Source organism: Delphinapterus leucas, chromosome 11 (genome assembly GCF_059928025.1).
Source record: "Delphinapterus leucas isolate spDelLeu-1000000601 "Yukka" chromosome 11, BTC_Dleu_Yukka2, whole genome shotgun sequence".
NCBI lineage: Eukaryota > Metazoa > Chordata > Mammalia > Artiodactyla > Monodontidae > Delphinapterus > Delphinapterus leucas.
Window position 1 is genome coordinate 35469765 of NC_143139.1, and position 21645 is coordinate 35491409.

Genomic DNA, 21645 nt, shown 5'->3' on the forward strand with positions numbered 1-21645 from the left:
AGGACAAGGACACTGGCAGCAGAAGTTCTGGGAAATACTCCTTGGTGTGAGCCTTCCCAGAGTCTGCCATTAGCCCCAGCAAAGAGGCCAGGTAGGCTCCAGTGTTGGGTTGCCTCAGGCCAAACAACCAACACGAGGGAACAAAGCCCCACCCATCAGCAGTCAAGTGGATTAAAGTTTTCCTGAACTCTTCCCACCAGAGCAACAGTCAGCTCTCCCCACCACCAGTCACTCCCATCAAGCCTCTTACATAGCCTCATCCACCAGAGGGTAGGGAGAAGAAGCACTAAGAACTACAATCTTGCAGCCTGTGGAACAAAAACCACATTCAAAGAAAGATAGACAAGATGAAAAAGCAGAGGGCTATGTACCACATGAAGGAACAAGATAAAACCTCAGAAAAACAACTAAATGAAGTGGAGATAGGCAACCTTCCAGAAAAAGAATTCAGAATAATGACAGTGAAGATGATCCAGGACGTCAGAGAAACAATGGAGGCAAATATCGAGAAGATGCAAGAAATGTTTAACAAACACCTAGAAGAATTAAAGAACAAACAAACAGAGATGAACAATACAATAACAAAAATGAAAAATACACTAGAAGGAATCAATAGCAGAATAACTGAGGCAGAAGAATGGATAAGGGACTTGGAAGACAGAATGGTGGAATTCACTACTGTGGAAGAGAATAAAGAAAAAAAGACTGAAAAGAAATGAAGACAGCCTAAGAGACCTCTGGGACAACAATAAATGCAACAACATTCGCATTATAGGGGTCCCAGAAGGAGAAGAGAGAGAGAAAGGACCAGAGAAAATATCTGAAGAGATTATATTCAAAAACTTCCCTAACATGGGAAAGGAAATAGCCACCCAAGCCCAGGAAGCGTAGAGAGTCCAATAGAGGATAAACCCAAGGAGAAACACACCAAGACACATAGTAATCAAATTGGCTAAAATTAAAGACAAAGGAAAATTATTGAAAACAACAAGGGAAAAACAAAAAATAACATACAAGGGAACTCCCATAAGGTTAACAGGTGATTTCTCATCAAAACTCTACAAGGCAGAAAGGATTGGCATGACATATTTAAACTGATGAAATGGAAGAACCTACAACCAAGATTACTCTACCCAGAAAGGATCTCATTCAGATTCGATGGAGATATCAAAAGCTTTACAAACAACCAAAAGCTAAGAGAATTCAGCACCACCAAACAAGCTCTACAACAAATGCTAAAGGAACTTTGCTAAGTGGGAAACACAAGAGAAGCAAAGGACCTACAAAATCAAACCCAAAACAATTAAGAAAATGGTCACAGGAACATACATATCGATAATTACCTTAAACATGGATAGATTAAATGCTCCCACCAAAAGACACAGGCTTGCTGAATGGATACAAAAACAAAACCCATATATATGCTGTCTACAAGGGACCCACTTCAGACCTAGGGACACACACAGAATGAAAGTGAGGGGATGGAAAAAGATATTCCATGCAAATGGAAATCAAAGGAAAGCTGGAGTAGCTATACTCATATCAGGTAAAATAGACATTCAAATAAAGAATGTTACAAGAGACAAGGAAGGACACTACATAATGATCAAGGGATCAATCCAAGAAGAAGATATAACAATTATAAATATATATACACCCAACATAGGAGCACCTCAATACATAAGGCACCTGCTAACGGCTATAAGAGGAAATAGACAATAACACAATCACAGTGGGGGACATTAACACCTCACTTACACCAATGGACAGATCATCCAAATGAAAATAACTAAAGAAACAGAAGCTTTAAATGACACAATAGACAAGATAGATTTAATTGATATTTATAGGATATTCCATCCAAAAACAGCAGATTACACTTTCTTCTCAGGTATGCACGGAATATTCTCCAGGATAGATCACATCTTGGGTCACAAATCAAGCCTCAGTAAATTTAAGAAAACTGAAATCATATCAAGCATCTTTTCTGACCACAATGCTATTAGATTAGAAATGAATTACAGGGAAAAAAACGTAAAGAACACAAACACATGGAGGCTAAACGATACGTTACTAAATAACCAAGAGATCACTGAAGAAATCAAAGAGGAAATCAAAATATTCCTAGGGACAAATGACAATGAAAACACAACAATCCAAAACCTATGGGATACAGCAAAAGCAGTTCTAAGAAGGAAGTTTATAGCTGTACAAGCCTACCTCAAGAAACAAGAAAAATCTCAAGTAAACAATCTAACCTTACACCTAAAGGAACTAGAGAAAGAACAAACAAAACACAAAGTTAGCAGAAGGAAAGAAATCATAAAGACCAGAGCAGAAATAAATGAAATAGAAACAAAGAAAACAATAGGAAAGATCAATAAAACTAAAAGTGGTTCTTTCAGAAGATAAACAAAAATGATAAACCATTAGCCAGAATCACCAAGAAAAAGAGGAAGAGGACTCAAACCAATAAAATTAGAAATGAAAAAGCAGAAGTCACAACAGACACCTCAGAAAAACGAAGCAAACTAAGAGACTACTACAAACAACTCTATGCCAATAAAATGGACAACCTGGAAGAATGGACAAATTCTTAGAAAGGTATAACGTTCCTAGACTGAACCAGGAACAAACAGAAAATATGAACAGACCAATCACAAGTAATGAAATTGAAACTGTGATTAAAAATCTTCCAACAAACAAAAGTATAGTACCAGATGGCTTCACAGGTGAATTCTATCAAACATTTAGAGAAGCGCTAACACCCATAATTCTCAAACTCTTCCAAAAAAATTGCAGAGGAAGGAACACTCCCAATCTCATTCTATGAGGCCACCATCACCCTGATACCAAAACCAGACAACGATACTACAAAAAAAAAAATTACAGACCAATATCACTTATGAATATACATGCAAAAATCTTCAACAAAATACTAGCAAACAGAATCCAACAACACATTAAAAGGATCATACACCATGATCAAGTGGGATTTATCCCAAGGATGCAAGGATTCTTCAATATACGCAAATCAATCATGTGATACACCATATTAACAAATTGAAGATAAAAACCACATGATCATCTCAATAGATGCAGAAAAAGCTTTTGACAAAATTCAACACCCATTTATCATAAAAACTCTCCAGAAAGTGCGCATAGAGGGACCATAACTCAACATAATAAAGGCCATGTATGACAAACCCACAGCAAACATCATTCTCAATGGTGAAAAACTGAAAGCATTTCCTCTAAGATCAGAAACAAGACAAGGATGTCCACTCTCACCACTATTATTCAACATATTTTTAGAAGTCCTAGCCATGGCAATCAGAGAAGAAAAAGAAATAAAAGGAATAGAAATTGGAAAAGAAGTAAAACTGTCACTGTTTTCAGATGACATGATACTATACATAGAGAATCCTAAAGATGTCACCAGAAAACTACTAGAGCTAATCAATGAATTTGGTAAAGTTGCAGGATACAAAATTAATGCACAGAAATCTCTTGCATTCCTATACACTAATGATGTAAAATCTGAAAGAGAAATTAAGGAAACACTCCCATTTACCATTGCAACAAAAAGAATAAAATACCTAGTAATAAACTTACCTAGGGAGACAAAAGACCTGTATGTAGAAAACTATAAAACACTGATGAAAAAAACTAAAGATGATACCAACAGATGGAGAGATATACCATGTTCTTGGATTCGAAGAATCAATTTTGTGAAAATGACTCTACTACCCAAAGCAATCTACAGATCAATGCAATCCCTATCAAATGACCAATGGCATTTTGTACGGAACTAGGACAAATCATCTTAAAATTTGTATGGAGACAAAAAAAGACCGTGAATAGCCAAAGCAGTCTTCAGGGAAAGAAAACAGAGCTGGAAGAATCAGACTCCCTGACTTCAGACTATATTACAAAGCTACTGTAATCAAGACAATATGGTACTGGCACAAATCCAGAAGCATAGAAAAATGGAACAAGATAGAAAGCCCAGAGATAAACCCACGCACCTATGGTCAACTAATCTATGACAAAGGAGTCAAGGATATACAATGGAGAAAAGAGAGTCTCTTCAATAAGTGGTTCTGGGAAAACTGGACAGCTACATGTAAAAGAATGAAATTAGAACACTCCCTAACACCATACAAAAAATAATCTCAAAATGGATTAGAGACCTAAATGTAAGACTGGACACTATAAAACTCTTAGAGGAAAACATAGGAAGAACACTCTTTGACACAAATCACAGCAAGATCTTCTTTGATCCACCTCCTAGAGTAATGGAAATAAAAACAAAAATAAACAAATGGGACCTAATGAAACTTCAAAGCTTTTGCATAGCAAAGGAAACCATAAGCAAGATGAAAAGACAACCCTCAGAATGGGAAAAAATATTTGGAAACGAATCATCAGGCAAAGAATTAATCTCCAAAATATATGAACAGCTCATGCAACTCAATATTAAAGAAACAAACAACCCAATCAGAAAATGGGCAGAAGACCTAAATAGACATTTCTCTAAAGAAGACATACAGATGGCCAAGAAGCACATGAAAAGCTGCTCAACATCAATAATTATTAGAGAAATGCAAATCAAAACTACAGTTAGGTATCACCTCACACCAGTTAGAATGGGCATCATCAGAAAATCTACAAACAACAAATGCTGGAGAGGGTGTGGAGAAAAGGGAACCCTCCTGCACTGTTGGTGGGAATGTAAATTGATACAGCCACGATGGAGAACAGTATGGAAGTTCCTTAAAAAACTAAAGATAGAATTACCATATGATCTGGCAGTCCCATTGTTGGGCATATACCCAGAGAAAACCATAAGTCAAAAAGACACATGCACCTCAATGTTCACTGCAGCACTATTTACAATAGCCAGGTCATGGAAGCAACCTAAATGCCCATCGACAGACGAATGGATAAAGAAGATGTGGTACATATATACAATGGAATATTACTCAGCCATAAAAAGGAATGAAATTGGGTCATTTGTTGAGATGTGGATGGATCTAGAGACTGTCATACAGAGTGAAGTAAGTCAGAAAGAGAAAAACAAATATCGTATATTAACGCATGTATGTGGAACCTAGAAAAATGGTACAGATGAACCAGTTTACAGGGCAGAAGTTGAGACATCGATGTAGAGAACAAACGTATGGACACCAAGGCGGGGAAACCGCAGTGGGGTGGGGATGGTGGTGTGCTGAATTGGGCTACTGGGATTGACATGTATACAATGATGTGTATAAAACTGATGACTAATAAGAACCTGCAGTATAAAAAACAAACAAACAAACAAAAACAACTAATACTAAACTTTCTTTGGGTTAATTGTATGGAAATATGTTAATATAAATGTTTCAGACATTACATGAAATTTCTAAAAATCTTATATGTTCTTGTATAATGTTATGTCATAATTCTAGTTATTACTTTAAAATATATATCTCAGAAATAACTAAATTTCCTTGTCAGTTGCATTATTCTGAACTTTCATCAAATCTTTAACCGTGGTCATTTTTAAGTCTTTTGTCATTTACAGACAGGTCTGGGTGTACTCTGATGCTTTTGCAAAAATGTTCCTATAAAAGGGTTTCATCTTCAAGGAATTCATGGGAAAGACTCTGACAAGTACAGGTTTCTGGTAACTGACTATACTGCTGAACTGAATGAATAAGCATTTTCAGAACTCTAATGGAAAACTGATGAATTCATAAAAGTGCTAACAAAAGATCAAGATGAAAAAAAAATAATTACATGGGACTGAGTGAACTGATGAGAATGATTATAATTTTTGCAACTTTCTGTTTGAAAAAAAAAAAATCCTCCCAAAAAAATAAATACAGGAGAAAAATTAAATATTTAGCAGTTGTAGAAAATGCATTCGAGAAAATTTAACATCCATTCTTTTCCTCAATTCTGAGGAATAAAACTGAAGTTGCTTTATATAAGGTGAAGAATCTACAAATAAACAAAAATAAAAATAATAACTATGAAAAACATCATACTTAATAATGGAATATCAAAGCTTTCCCCATGAGATTGGGAAGATAAAAATATCAGCCAGCACACTTTTATTCCATATTTATTTCATATTGAATAGCCAATGTAATAAGATAGAAAAATGTATTAAAGGTATGAGAATTGAAAAGAAAGAAATATCACTGTTATTGGTAGTCAATATTATAATGAATAGCAGATAAATTAATGAATAAATGAGTAATAATAAATTATAAATTAATGTAACAAAGGTCACTGGAAGATCAATGTACAAAACTCACTTGTATTGCTAACAAATATAAAACAAAATTTAAAATGTGCCAATTAAATTAACATCAAAACATCACATATCCCAGAATTTAACAGAAAATGTGCGATAACCTTACAAAACAAATGAAATAAAATGTTATATAAAAATGTTACTGAGAAAAAATTTTAAATCTCTAATGCAAATACGTAAATCATTGGTCAAATTTACATACAGATTTAATAGGCCCCAACCAAAAATCAAGCTGATTCTAAAATTACAAGGAAATGTGAAAAAGACAAGTATATCCAAGATAATCTTGAAGAAGAACAACAAAATTTGGAAGGTTTACAGTACTATATCTAAAATTATTATGAAACCACAGTAGCTAAAACTATGCAATGTTGGCACATGAATAGAAATGTAGACTAATGGAACCATACAGATAGTTTAAAAACAGGGCCATACATATCAGGTTCAGCTGATTATAGCAAAGGTGACTGCAATTCTAAAAGAAAATAATCATTCTTTCAAAGAACTGGGGAGCATCAATTAGACATTCATATAAGGAAAAAGATTTCTGCAATGACTCCCAACTTATATTTATCACCTACGAGTACAGGCCATGTAAAATAAGATCCCCGCTTGCTGAAAACTCAAGGAATCTATTTGGAGACTGGATTCATCCCATCTCACTCCTGATGGCATCACCAAAGCTATTCTGCCTCTAGTCCTTACTCCAATGTAGAGATGCTGATGATATTTGAAAGGAAGTTAGCAGCATAACCCTTCACTAATTCCCCAAGAGGGCTTACACTGAAGAGTGCTAGGTTGAGAAAGGGTCAGTGCATTCTTTCCTTTTTTCTAAAATTTTTCCAGCTCACTATCCCTTTATGATATATAGCATCGTTCTAATTTCAGAAATGGTCATACTTTTTTCTATAAAACTCAGATTAACATATTAGAGAGGAAAATTTAAAGATTTGGTCATTAAAAATAAGCACTAGCTGTTCTGTTTTGAAAGACTCTGAGGTGCGAGTATTTGTGTGTGTGTGCACATGCATGTGCACGCACAACGTATATTTAATATAGTTAAGTAATAAAATACATATGGTTCCAAGGGATTTATTAACTGAGGTATCACTTCATTTGAATTTAAAGATGAAACTCCTATTGAAAAGTTATTTTATAGTTATCTCTTTTTTTTAACACCTTTATTGGAGTATAATTGCTTTACAATGGTGTGTTAGTTTCTGCTTTATAACAAAGTGAATCAGCTGTACATATACATATATCCCCATATCTCCTCCCTCTTGCATCTCCCTCCCTGAAAAGTTATTTTAAAAGACCTATATAAAACATGAATTTCTTTTTTCCACTGAGTATATGTAATTCTATTTCTGCAGAAAGGAAGTGGAGTAAATTATCCCTGGATCTGTGAAACCATCTGTGATGTGTGTTAATGGTCAAGTAGGGTTCAAAAACTACAGAAATGATATTTTATACATCAAATTCTCATAACATCCACTTTGATATGAAAGGATCTAAAAATATACATACATAGAAAAGTAGAGCACAGTCTGGGAGGGAATAACATATTCATTGAGGAATCATTAATTACTTGATCCTTTAGTATATAAGACACTATGTACTTAATTTTACATTAAAAAATCCATAATACATCACTTTTTAATTTCTGAATTTGGTTACTTAAGTCAATCTCTTTTGTGAAAAAAGTTCACAAAACAAAACATCTTTTCTGGATATAGTTTTACCAGTTAGAATGATTTAAGTCAGCTCTGCCTGAAGGAAAGAACTTGGTGACCTCTTAAAATCCATATACATTTATATACATAATTTAAACATTATTGTAGTTTTGGATGAATTGGAATTTGTGTGTATGTGCATGTGTAATTCCAAGAGAATACAGCAATGGTGTCTTCAATTTCCAGATACTTAAGTGGCTTTACAAGTGTATTAAAGTGTGCATGCAATCGTGCTATCTCAAAGTATAAACAGCAAACAATATTTCTGGAAGAAAATTATGTTCTCAAGATGGTAACTTTTCATCATCACCTTCACCTAAAACAATGATTCATGATGCTTTTAGGAATACATCCATCTGGAGTGACTAAGTGACTCCCAAAGACCCTCGATGCCCTTTGATTCCAGGAAGTATTTTATCTGGTTTCAAATCTTCCTCTTAACATTTTGCTTTCCTAAGGTCGTTTAAAAAATCGATAGGACTTCCTTAGGCCAATAGAGGTTGATCTGTGCAGGAATTTCTGGCAGCTTTACACGTAACACATTCTGAAACTACAGGCAGACAATAAAGGAAAAGCATTGATGCATGTAAGGCAACTAGAAGTTCTAGGGAGGCTGTATTTGAAAGAAAGGAATTAGTCACAGGGGAGAGTAAGCTGTCAACACTGCAGCATCTGTTTTCTGACATGCTTCATGGGTCATCATGTCTCCTCTATTGTTCAGAATAGATAAAAGCCAAGGAAGAAGGCAACAGGATTCATGGGTCTTCCACTGAGGTGACATTTTGCTCTTAGTGAGCCTATTACTTCAAGCGTTCCCAATCGAAATGGCTACTGGACCCCCCTAACTAAAGAAAATAGATCCAACTGGGACCCAAATTCTAGTAGGGAAATGCCAAAAATGTAGGAATCTTAGTTTTAAGTTTTAGCACAAACTTTTTATGGAGAGTCAATTTTAAAAAATGAAAAGACAAAATATTTTCCCAATCATGCAGACCACGACAGCTTTATTTATACTGTTATCAACTTCAACAAGCCATGATGATGCTATTGAAATAAAGAAATAAATTGCAAGAAAGAAAACTTCTGGATAAAAATGTTTACTATAACAAAAAAGCTTAATAGAAGAAAAATATATGATTGTTGTCTTCAAAAGCAATAGAAAGCAAGAGTATTAACCCTGTCAATAGAGTTCTTGGGTTTTGAGGAGGCAGAAAGGCCATAGTGCTGCTCTAAAACAGGTAGAGAGAGAAGTTGTCAGGATGGTGGTTACAGGAGAATGGGCTCTGGTGTCAGGCAGCCTGGTTCAAATGTTGATTCTGCCACTTACTGTAACCTTGGACTTGAGACTTAACCTTTCAAGGCCCCATTTTCTTATCTGGAAAATAAGGATAAGAATGGTATCTACCTCCAAGATTGTGATGTACATTTAATGAGATTAATCCATGTAAGGTGTTTAGAAGACTACATGACACAGAATAAGAACTTAATAAAGTGTTAATCCTTATAATGCAGAGACAACATTTCAATGAACCTAAGAAATCAGCCAACTACCATACACTGGATATCAGCAGATTCTCTGCACTTCTCATTCAGTCATTCCTCAAACATCCACCAGCCATCTTTACAGCAGGCACTATACCAGGTACAGAGAATACTGGGAAAAAGAGACAAAAGTCCAGGTCCTCAAAGAGTTCCCATTTCATCATTTTCCTGAATTGACACTCCCCGGGATGATGATTTGCTATAAATGTAGGCCTTCCTTTTTCGTGTCCAGAATTTTTATATTTCTGCCAGATCTTTATTTCACATGACCAGACATTTTTATACTGTCTTATTACTCTACATTCTCATATCTAGTTAGAAATGGAGAGATTAAAAATAAGCACAACTTTTCTTAATGTGATTGAACAAAACACCTGCAATAGATCCTGAATTCTGACAAACTAAAGGATAGAAAGCTTTTGTCGTATATTTATTTCAGTTACTGGCTGATGAATAACAATCAGAATTATTTTTTAAATGTAGAAAACATGCAATTAGAAATGTCAAAAACTGAAAATCCAATAACTAGACATCATAGAAGGCTGAATGTATTTCCAGCAAAATTTGCCTGGAAATACATCTTATATACACTCTGATCTTGTTTTCACAAAGGTCTTTGAGTTTAGTTCAATGAATGCAATACTGTATATAAAGCTATCAAGAAAAAGGTAGAAAAGTTGGGCAAATCAACTTTATGGAAATAACATTATTTTCTCTGAATTTCATTCAGTATAAATGAATACTTTTCATTAAAGAAAAATACAGTAGTTAATTTAAAGATATCTTGCATACTGAAAGGGGATATGCACTTAAAATGAGATACAAGGGCTTCCCTGGTGGTGCAGTGGTTGAGAGTCTGCCTGCTGATGTAGGGGACGTGGGTTCGTGCCCCGGTCCGGGAGGATCCCACATGCCGCGGAGCGGCTGGGCCCGTGAGCCATGGCCGCTGGGCCTGCATGTCCGGATCCTGTGCTCCACAACAGGAGAGGCCACAACAGTGAGAGGCCCGTGTACGGCAAAAAATAAAAATTAAAAAATGAGATACAAAAGTCTGAATTACCATTTTTTAGGAATATATTTTTACATGACATATATTCTTTAAGTTTTTGACAGTATAAAAAATGAATTTGAGTTAGAATGAGTTCAATTTTCCACTTTATCATTTTATTCGTGTCACTAAGAAGCAATCGTATCGTATACAGGTGGGAACAGTCAATGGATGTTAAGGCAGGTGGGTGAAGGTCTGATGAGGAACAGGATATTGGAATGAAACTGAATTATCTCCCCATAAAATACTGATCAAAATCAAAGGGAAAAAATAGTGCAGAACCTGGCAGATCACTAACTTGACCAGGTGATCAAGGTTAATATCACAGCAGTAGAACAGACTGACACAGTGTACCTCCAGATGTGGTCAGCATCATTTCTGTGGTATTCCTAACAAGAATACATAGCCTGAGTGTGATGAGGAAACATCAGATGGACCCAGGTTGACGGTGATAATATGGAATGAAATGCCTATACTTTTGAGACTCTAAAGGATACCCAAAACAGGGAATGGAACTGCTCCAGATTGAAGGAAATTATAAGATATGACAACCAAATGCAACGTGTGTTCTAGAATGGAATTATGGCCCAAGAAGGAAAAAGAGACATTGTTTAGATAGTTGGTGAAATTTAAATGGGGTCTGAGATTGGATGGTATTGTGCTGTCCAAATGCTGATTTCTTGATTGCATGTGTATGTTGGTTATACAGAGAGTGTCCTTGTTTTAATAAAATATACACTAGAGTATTTAAGGGTGATGGAGTATATTGTCAGTAAAAGGCGTACTGGACTGAGATAGAGGGTAATGGAGCAAATGAGCTAAAAATATTACCAATTAGGAATCTGGTGAGAGAAGAGGCAGGAGTTCTTTGTATTGTCTTTGTAACTTTTCTGTAGGTTTGAAATGATTTCAAAAAACATTTTTAAATTAAAAGCAATCATTAACCTGGGAACTCTCCTGCAAATATAACTGTCAGTGAGTTGACATTCTTAACATATAAAGAATTTTACAAATAAACAAGAAAAATGACAAGACTCTGGTGTAAAAATGGCAAAGGATATTTAGAAACTATTCATCTAATCAGAGACACCAACAACTTACTAATAAATATATGAAAATGTACAAATTCACTAATATTCAAAGAACAGTAAACTTTAGAAATGACAGTCATTTCTCAGATATCATGTTAGCAAAAAGTATTTTAAATATAGTGCTCAGTGCTTCAAAGTGTATAGTTCAAGTCATCTGCAAAGTAAATTGTTTCCTCAAAACACATATCTTACTTTCTTTTCAGTGCTGATCAGGGTATTTTTATTGGCTAAGTTAAATGGATTTAAGTTGAAATATTCACTGATTCATGTATTCTCTAGTGCACTCACATCCTCAATAATAATCAAACATAATTTTTACACCACCTAGAGTTTTAAATAACCAAAGGTTAAAATACAAAGGAAAGATGACAGCATGCCAATCATCTCCTTCTTTAAATGCTCAATGGGTAAAATCACTGAAAAGAAGAGGCAAAATTTGAATGACTTTCATTCAACTATTATGAAATACATCAATATATGGTTTCAAAAATATGACACCTTGCCAAGATCAATGGAATGCAAGTGTATACAACAACTAGGGAAATAAGATTTCTTAAGTAATGGAGATAACATAAACTCCATGTCAATAAGGACACCAAAACAATTTTTTTTTTTTTTTTTTGGCGGTACGCAGGTCTCTCACCGTTGTGGCCTCTCCCGTTGCGGAACACAGGCTCCGGACGCGCAGGCTCAGTGGCCATGGCTCACGGGCCCAGCCCCTCCGCAGCATGTGGGATCTTCCCGGACCGGGGCACGAAGCCGTGTCCCCTGCATCGGCAGGCAGACTCTCAACCACTGCGTCACCAGGGAAGCCCCAAAACAATATTTTGCATGGACTTTTTTAAAAGGTACATGCTTCACCACACTACAGGAGATAACAAAACAAGTTACAAATAAGCTCAATTCTATTTCCTGTCACTTCCTAATAAACTGCAGGAAGATCATTTTAATTTGTTAAATGAGTCCTTTGAAAAATGATTTTAAGTGATTGACCAAAGGCCTAAACAGCATTTGGGAAGTTTCACAACGACATCGTAAGACTAAAAGGAGAAGAGTCTTAATGCCAAAAAATTAAAATATATTACAACAAATCCCTCAACATTCAGCTTGGAAAAGATCATTGAAATGTCAGTGCATATCAATGTATGGCAGATTAAGAAAAGAGAATTAAATGAACTTTGATGGCACCTTGAAAATTTTCTTACTATACTTGAGTTGCATCCAAAAAAATCCAACTTTCCTCCAGAGACAGAAGAGAAAGCAAGTTAAATACTATAGAAGATGTTACTTTTGATACAAATCAGAATCCATTTTTCTGGTAATATAGTAACTTAAGTCTTTTACAAATTAGAAAATATAATGGAAAAATAAAGATCCCACTTGAGTAACAGAATAGCCTATAAGGTTCCTAGGAAAAAATCTAACAAAATATGTGTATGCCCTTTATAGAGATAATTATAAAGAAGAAATGAAAGAAAATGGAGAGATAAGTCATATCCCTGGATTTTAAAAAATGAATATCAGAAAAATGCTAACACATTAATCTATAAATGTGACATAATTCCAATATAAATCCCAATGGCATTTTTTTCATAAAACTTATCAAACTGATTCTAAAGTTTATACCAAAGAATAAAGTTTCAAGCAGAGCAAAAAATCTGAACAGGAAGAACAGAGACCTGAACTATGAGTTAGCAAGTCTTATAAAACTACAGTAATCAGAGTAGTGTGGTCTTCCTGCAGGAGCCACAAGGAATCAGTAGAGCAGAATACAAGGCCCAGAAACAGACCTCTGCATTGATAGAGATTTGGTACTACATTTGACATTACAAATATGTGAGAAAAGAATGGTCTTTTGGGTAACTGGCATTGGGACCACCAGCTTCACCTATTAGATATTACACTAGATAAGTGTACCTAGATCTAAGTTCAAGATGTCCATTTCTTTTCTTTGTTAGGCAGGACAAAATGATCATTCATTGGATACAGCGGGGCAGATTAAGAGGGAAAGTTAAATACAGATGTATCATCGTCCCCTTTCCAGATCTCCAATTAAAAGATCAATAGTAAACTAATCAACAGTATTTGCATTAATGCCTATGTATCAGTATTCACTGCAGAGTCAAATATTGTGCTGAGATAATCTCTCCTTCATTGTCACAAATTCTTCAACATCCAAAGAAGAAAGTTAGGTAGCATCAAGGACAGATGATTTTTTTTCTTACTTCCCCCAAATTGCCCAAAATCATGCCAAATTTTCTATTCTATAGAGTAGACCATAAATTTCTCATAAAGGAAATTTTAAACCACAGAATGTAATCTAGGGGACTGTACCAAAGCTACATCAAGGGACAGCAAAAGGATTTTATTTATCGTGAAGAAAATGCAGTTTTGCAAAACATGGAAAAAGAGAACAGAGTCCTTTTAGAATTCGGGGAAATTTTCTCATTCATTTTTACTTACAAATATACTTTCACTTTTCAATTAGCCTTTACTGTTTTCATATTTCTCCTCTATATTTCTTGTACAAATAGATAAGTGAATAATATCTTAGAATTACTTCTCTAGTCTTTTTTTTTCCTTTCAAAACACAATAGCCAGAAAACTGTAATGATGAGAAAACTCCTTTGATCTGCCTAAGTGTCTTAATTCTTTCATACATAAAGTACCATATATTATTGTCTGTTGTTTTTAGGTAATACTGATGTTGGCTAAACATACACAGAAATGCCAGAAGAGCCAGCAATCTTTTTACACTGTGCTCACATGAAGTTTGTGGTCCAATTTTTAACAGCAGCCCCTACTTGAAAAACATCACTGGAAACCAGCATCTCAGGTTTGGAGGCCAAATGAGACTGTTCATGGCACACCAGGGCACTGCTTATAAGGTTCCCAGTAGCTTCATGATGATGTCACACTTTGTTTGAAGCTGTGTTTCAGTACCAAGATGTGACTTAAGCACACTTCCAGTCCCAAGATACTGTGATGTCTGCCTTTCCCACTTCCATCTTGCTCTTAGCTCACTTCAGACACCCCAAGACCCAGAGCGCATCCATTAGTCTCATATGTCCAAACCAACAAAGTCGTGTGATTAGGTTTCCAGCTTTCACACAGTGGCTGAGATGTTGCTACATAGCTCATTACAGGTGTCGTTATTCTCTAAGAACTTGACTTGCAGTCATTTGGAAGCAGCGTCTGCCAGTTAGTGAAATCCTCACGCCTAGAGCTAATGGCATTTCAGGACAGATAAGGCACCCTGCATCAATAGAGCAATTTGAACATTCTCCAGATCCTTTACCCTAGCCTGGAGAAAACTGTGATATCATTTGTGATTCCTGGTGTACTCATGATGATCTTTCGCTCGATCTTCCACTCATTTTTTCATCCACCAAATATTTATTTAGCATCTAACTTTGTATGACAGCATGGCAGGTAAAATGGAGTGTGCAAGTTTAATGCATAATCCTTTACAGCAAAAGAAAAAAATCTAATCAAAAATTGTTGTCAGCTACATAAAATTTCAGGCAAACACACAAGTACTCCTGGGAAAAGGATTAGAAAGCTACATCCTGGAGTCTTATGGTGGTTGTCTACAACCACTGCAGGCATGGTGCTGATAAATGTTTAACATTTGGCTCTCTGTTTTCTACAGAAATAATTCTAAGATATTGGTTCATTTATCCGTTTGTTTAGGGAAGATAGAAGAAAAGAAATATGAAAAAAGTAGACTCATCAAAAACAGAATATTTATCAACAAAAATACATTTTTTAAAAAGAGCTCTACTCTGTAGCACTTGCTTATTTCCATAGTCTACTTCAAGCTACAACAGTGACGTCAGCCAGCCCACAAAGTTTCAATTCTTATCAGCCAGTATGAGCCTGCTCCAGCACACCACTGACTGGCTGAGAAACATTTTCTTCTTTTAACTTTTCTTACTTTCAAAATGTCTTTAATGATAATAGTGGTTGCCCCCAGGGACAGAAATCAGGTGGCCGGGGAGGGATGAAGGTAGACTTTTTCTCTATATCTTATTGTGCCTTTTAAATTTTGAATCATGGGATGTATTACCAATGTTTTTTAAAATTACAATTACAATTTAGATTTTAAAAATCTTCAGTAAATACTTGTTACCAAATAGATTTAGATTTTTTAAATTTAAATTGTGATCAAAGGCAGCAAATGATACTTTTTACCGTCTCATATGCAATGAATACATATGTGAAACATTGAAACAACAAGATGTTATATGTTAGAATGCCAAAAGGAGTGGCCCAGATTTTAAAACCTGGAGAAAGAAATTCATGTAAACTGGGAAGGTCAGTAAAAGCTTCACGGAGCTGTGAGTGAAGTTTTGAAGTGTGAACAGGACTTGGATGAGCAGAAAGAAAGGGATCTACACAGAGGTGATGAGAAGACTGGCCACTGTGCCTGGCATTTATGCTCCTACTGAATGATACCACTTTTCTCCATCTCTGCCAGTGCCGGAGCTGACATTCCCCGCAGCCTCTATTTCTCACTGACCTCTCCCTACTTCCTTTGGAGTCAGAGCAAGATGCGCAATAGCCAGATATCTCAGGATAGCTCACTGCCATCAACCCGCAGGGAGATAAGAGTGAAGTCAGCGACTGACACGAGAAGCGGGGAAGCCGCTTCACATCATCTCTAGTAATAACATTAATGTTTATTTAGTGTTTGCTCTGCAGCAGGCACTCTATGGTCAAACTCACAAAGCCTAACTCACGGGGTTATGAATAACTCAACTCCTTGCCTTCTACCAAGCAGGCAAGAACCTGTGGTCAGTGGAGCACCACAACCTCACCCCACCCACTCCCAAAAGCAACTAGGAAATGAGCTTCTTTCCTCATGAGGAAGAGCTCTTCTGTGAACTAAGCCAGACCTGACAGAAGGCTGGATCCACATCTAATCACTGCCAGTTAAAGGATGACAGATCACCTGTTTCTTTTGATGAGCATTTTTCAACATTTAACTGGTTTACAGCTAACCATCCTTTGAAGCACATAAATGTATTCACTTATCCAGGACCATATTTTGCAAGCTAGTCATCTTAATGGATACGTCAGATAGTTCTACTGATCAAAATTTGACATTTTTTGGATAGTTTGGCATTTTTAATGACAAAATTAAAATTTTGTGAGAATCTGATTTCCCTGATTTAATTTGCACCCAGTAATGGAATACTCTTTGGTCATTAATGAACAGATTATAAATGAATATTTACTGGCATAGGAAAATCCTCAAAAAATTTTACTAAATTATAAAAAGTTATAAAATATGTACAGTGTGATTTAATTTTTTTAAAAAATAGTATATCTATACATTTTAAGTAGACATTTATAACTGAAAGTATTAGTAGACACTATCCCCAGGGGGATAAAATTACAGGTGATTTTTGCTTCCCTCTTTGTGATTTTCCTAATTTGTAAAATTCACTATCAGCATTGATCTTATATGTAATGTTTGAAATTTGTAGCATAGTTAAAATTTCCACATTCTAGAGGATCCATCCATCATTACGCGAGAGTAGAATCCACACTACTTACCCAGAAAAAGCCTGGCCCTGCCCTTGGGAACTGCCTACTTCAGCCACCACAGGAGGATGTGGGTACCTTCTGTTCAGGCATGGCCTTATTTGGTTCCTCAATTTTCATAATAAAATGTCAATATTTCCTACAACTCAATTGCTGCTGAGGTTCAACACAACTTTCATTTAACTGTCAACAAAGAATAGCTGCAATTTGGGTATTTATCAGAGAAGTCTAACTTGAATTCAGTATTATTCTCAAGACACTGGGAAAAGCAACTGGTATGGAATATCGCCTAGAGGACATGGTATTTTATCAGGATTTCACATAGGAGGTGCTATTGGCATTCTGAGCAGTTAAACTTGGTTGCACAGAACTTTTGTGCACACTACCAAGGGCCTCGAAGACAGTACAACTTCAAACACCTTTACACCTAGATGCACGTTACTGGCATCGTTATAGATTTGCTTTTTCTGCAGCGCGCGTGGCTTGATGACACCAGCTGACACAAGGTCCTCTGAACTTGTTCCTCTAAAGGCACTCACTATATTTTACCATAAAAGGTCATAGGAGAAATAAGTCTCTGGTCTCAGAACCAAGAATAGTTGCATTCCCTTATCATCTAAGTGGTTGTCTATTTCTTCTTTGCCTTGGTTTGCATATTTCATTTTATTTTTGTCTTATTGTGCTGTAGATATCTCTATAAACCTCCTTAATTTTTTGTGAAAATAGCAGAGAATAAATAAGTGTTCAGGAAATGATGACACTAAAGAGATGGCTGAGAATAAGACTAAGCAAAGAAAGATACCTTCAGCAACAACAGGAAAAAAAACAATACAAGCCAAAGTACAAGGTCTGTGAGGGTGATGGGAGGTTAGGAGATATCACAGTGGATGCGTAAAAATACCAGACTCGGGAATCAGAATTATGCTGAGTGTAAAATAAGTCAGACAGAAAAAGACAAATACTGTATGATTTCACTCATATGTGGAACCTAAAAACCAAAACAAATGAACAAACATAACAAAACAGAAAGAGAGTTACAGATACAGAGACAAACAGGTTATGGTCACAGGAGAGAGGGTTTGGGGCGAGGAGAGAAATAAGTTAGGGAGACTCAGAGGTACAGACTTCCAGTTATAAAATAAACGAGTCAAAGGTATGAAATGTACAGTGTGGGGAAGACAGTCAATAACTACGTATGTGTGTATGTATGGTGCCATCTTAACTTATTGTGGTGATCATTTTGAAATATATAGAAATACACTGCGTAACAGGAACTAATAGTGTTGTAGGTCAATTATGCTTCAAAAACAAACAAACAAACTCACAGAAAAAAAAATCAGATTTGTGGTTCCCAGAGGCAGGTGATGGAGGAAGAGGGCATTAGATGAAGGCAGTCAAAAGGTACAAACTTTCAGTTATAAGATAAATAAGTACTAGAGATGTAATGTACAACTTGGTAAATATAATTAACTCTGCTGTGTGTTATACATGAAAGTTGTTAAGAGAGTAAGTCCTAAGAGTTCTCAGAAGAAGGAAAATTATTTTTCTATTTCTTTGATGTTGTATCTATATGTGATGACGGGTGTGCACTAAACTTACTGTGATAACCACTTCATGATGTATGTAAGTCAAATTATTATGCCGTACACCTTAAACTTATACAGTGCTGCATGTCAATTATTGATATATCTCAATAAAACTGGAATAAAAAAAATCAGAAGAAGTGGGTTTGGGTGCCGACTCTGTCACCATCTAGATAAGTGATACTGTGAAAAAACAGGCAGAAGAGAAGCTAGTCTAACAACTTCAGACACAGCACAGAGGTGCAGGAGGCCAGCTCTATAATCATACTACCTGAGTTTAAACCCTACCTGCATTTACTCTTGGGAGACTTTAACAACTTAACCTCTCTAAAACTCGTTTTTCTTATCTGTAAAATGGTAATGAGAATAATGACCTTGCAATATGATGGGACTTCAGTGAATTTTTTTCTCTAGTATCATCAAGCACTTTATATGGATTCACAGATGAGGAACCTGAGGTTCAGAAGAGGTAAGTGATTTACCCAAGGTCACAAAGCCAGTACCCAAGGTCACCTAGCCAGAGCTATGACTGGAATGCACGCAGTCCTTCTCCAGATCTGCACTCTGAACCACTATCTAATATTGACGTAAAAGGAACTAACCCATGGAATGCACTGAGCACTACGCCTAGCACACGGTAAGCCTTTAATAATTGTTGGCTTCCCAAGCAAATGAAAAGTGCCTTCCAAATAGATATGATTTTAAATATCATAGAAAAATATCCTATATCTCAAATATGGTATTTGTTTAGGTAAATGTTATCAAATTTACAGATGATACAAAGGAAGAATGAAGAATTAATAATCAATTTAACAAGAATAATCGGAAAGCATGAGAGCTGAGCACAAAGATTTATGTATAAATATGTTCATCACAGTGTTGTTTATCAAAGTTAAAAAAGGAGAGAGTTCAGTATCCAAAAGTAAGAACACACACCGACACAGACAAAAAACTGGATTAAAATATGACAGAATTTCAACATCAGTCTTCTTCTGGTGATATGATTTGTATGAGTTTTCCTATTTCTTTATTACACTTGTCAGTTGTCCACATTTTCTACAATGAAAATATGTTGCTATGCTAATTTGAAAAAAAACAAATATTATTTTTAATTGAAATAAGTCAATATAAAGCCCCACACACAACTTTCACAAATTTACTTCATAGAAATAGTAAGATAGGATCTGTCTGACAGCAAATCTTCCTTCAAAGACCTACCTGATAAAAGTTGGGTATTTCGGTGGTCCATATCCTTACTATGTCTAAGGTGCTAAAAAAAATTTTCAAACTATTTTAATATGTATCAGTTGGAAAGTGCACAGATTATAAGAAATGCATGCTGGTCAAACATTTGTAGAGTTAATGTATTCAACTCTAGGGACCAACAAAACATTGACCATCTGGATGGGATGGTCATGAGGGATGTCATCTGGAAGAAGGTTACATGAGTTCCATGTCTCTACAAATGGGGTAGTAAGAAGCCACAGGGCTTAGAAAAATCTCGTGCCCAAAATACAGGGGAAGCTTTCTTAGCAAACAAATAATCAGCAATAAATCAGGCTGCTCTCTGAAGGAACAATATCTTTCGCTGTATGTGAATCATGTTGCCTAAAGCCCACTGGAGAAGAGCAGGGTCGCAGCGTTACAAATGAGGAGCTCCCCTGATGTCAACCACCTGAAGACGAGGACCAGGAACATACCAAGGCGAAGAGCCCTGGTGAACCCTTGGAGATGGACCTCTCCCTTTCTTGCTCAGTCTTTTTTTTTTTTTTTTTTGCGGTACGCGGGCCTCTCACTGTTGTGGCCTCTCCCGTTGCGGAGCACAGGCTCCGGACGCGCAGGCTCAGCAGCCATGGCTCACCGGGCCCAGCCACTCCGCGGCATGTGGGATCTTCCCGGACCGGGGCACGAACCCGCGTCCCCTGCATCGGCAGGCGGACCCCCAACCACTGCGCCACCAGGGAAGCCCTGTTGCTCAGTCTTAAGGAGCCCAAGCCAATAACCTGGTGAATGTTAGGATGGCACCCTCCTTTCAAAAACAGGCCAAAACCTGGGAGGAAAGAAATCCAAGTGAGGGGCCTGGGAAGTTATGCCAATCCTTTGGGACTAACGATAGAATTAGATGGGGTCTTAAATCCCTGAGAGTAATCCAGGTAGAATGTGATCAGGAACCCTACTCTCTGTGTCACTTTTCTATATTTTGTTCTCCACATATATTTGCTTCTGTTTGCCCTTTAGTATTTAGCAAAGATTTGCCAAGTCCCAGGCTGCCCCATCTCTCCTAAGAGAAACCAAGAAAAGAGGTTTCTGCCCACATCTGCACAGGATTATTAAGTCCATTATATACGTAAAACGCTTTACATATATGAACTCTTTGATCCTCACAACTACCTATGAAGGAGGTACTATTTCTATCCTCCTATTACAGATGAGGAAATTGAGGCACAGAGATGTTATATGACTCGCCCAACATTCCCAGATAGTCACGAAGTGGGCATTCAAAATATGAACACAAAAGAACTTTCATTGTCAGAACTGTGGTTATTCTTTCAGGAAGGAATCACTTTAAGCTGTTTGATATCATTTAGTAGCAATTTATGTATATGCTAAGTGTTATGAATGATTTTCTTCTTCCCCCTCTCCCCTCTTCCTCACTACTCCCACCAGCTCTCCTAATCATGCTTCTATGCATGCGAGGAGCTAGGAAACACTAGACAGCATTTTGATTCAACACACATCCAAAAATACAGCTGTAACTGTCACAGTCTAAGAAGTGCGCTGAAAAAGAATT

The 21645-nt window shown here is 36.4% G+C and overlaps 1 protein-coding gene across 1 annotated transcript in view; it reads right to left on the reverse strand.

Moving 5' to 3' along the window:
* Positions 1 to 21645, reverse strand: part of NELL2 (neural EGFL like 2) — a 435366-nt gene that overhangs the window by 290087 nt on the left and 123634 nt on the right. The window lies entirely within an intron of this gene.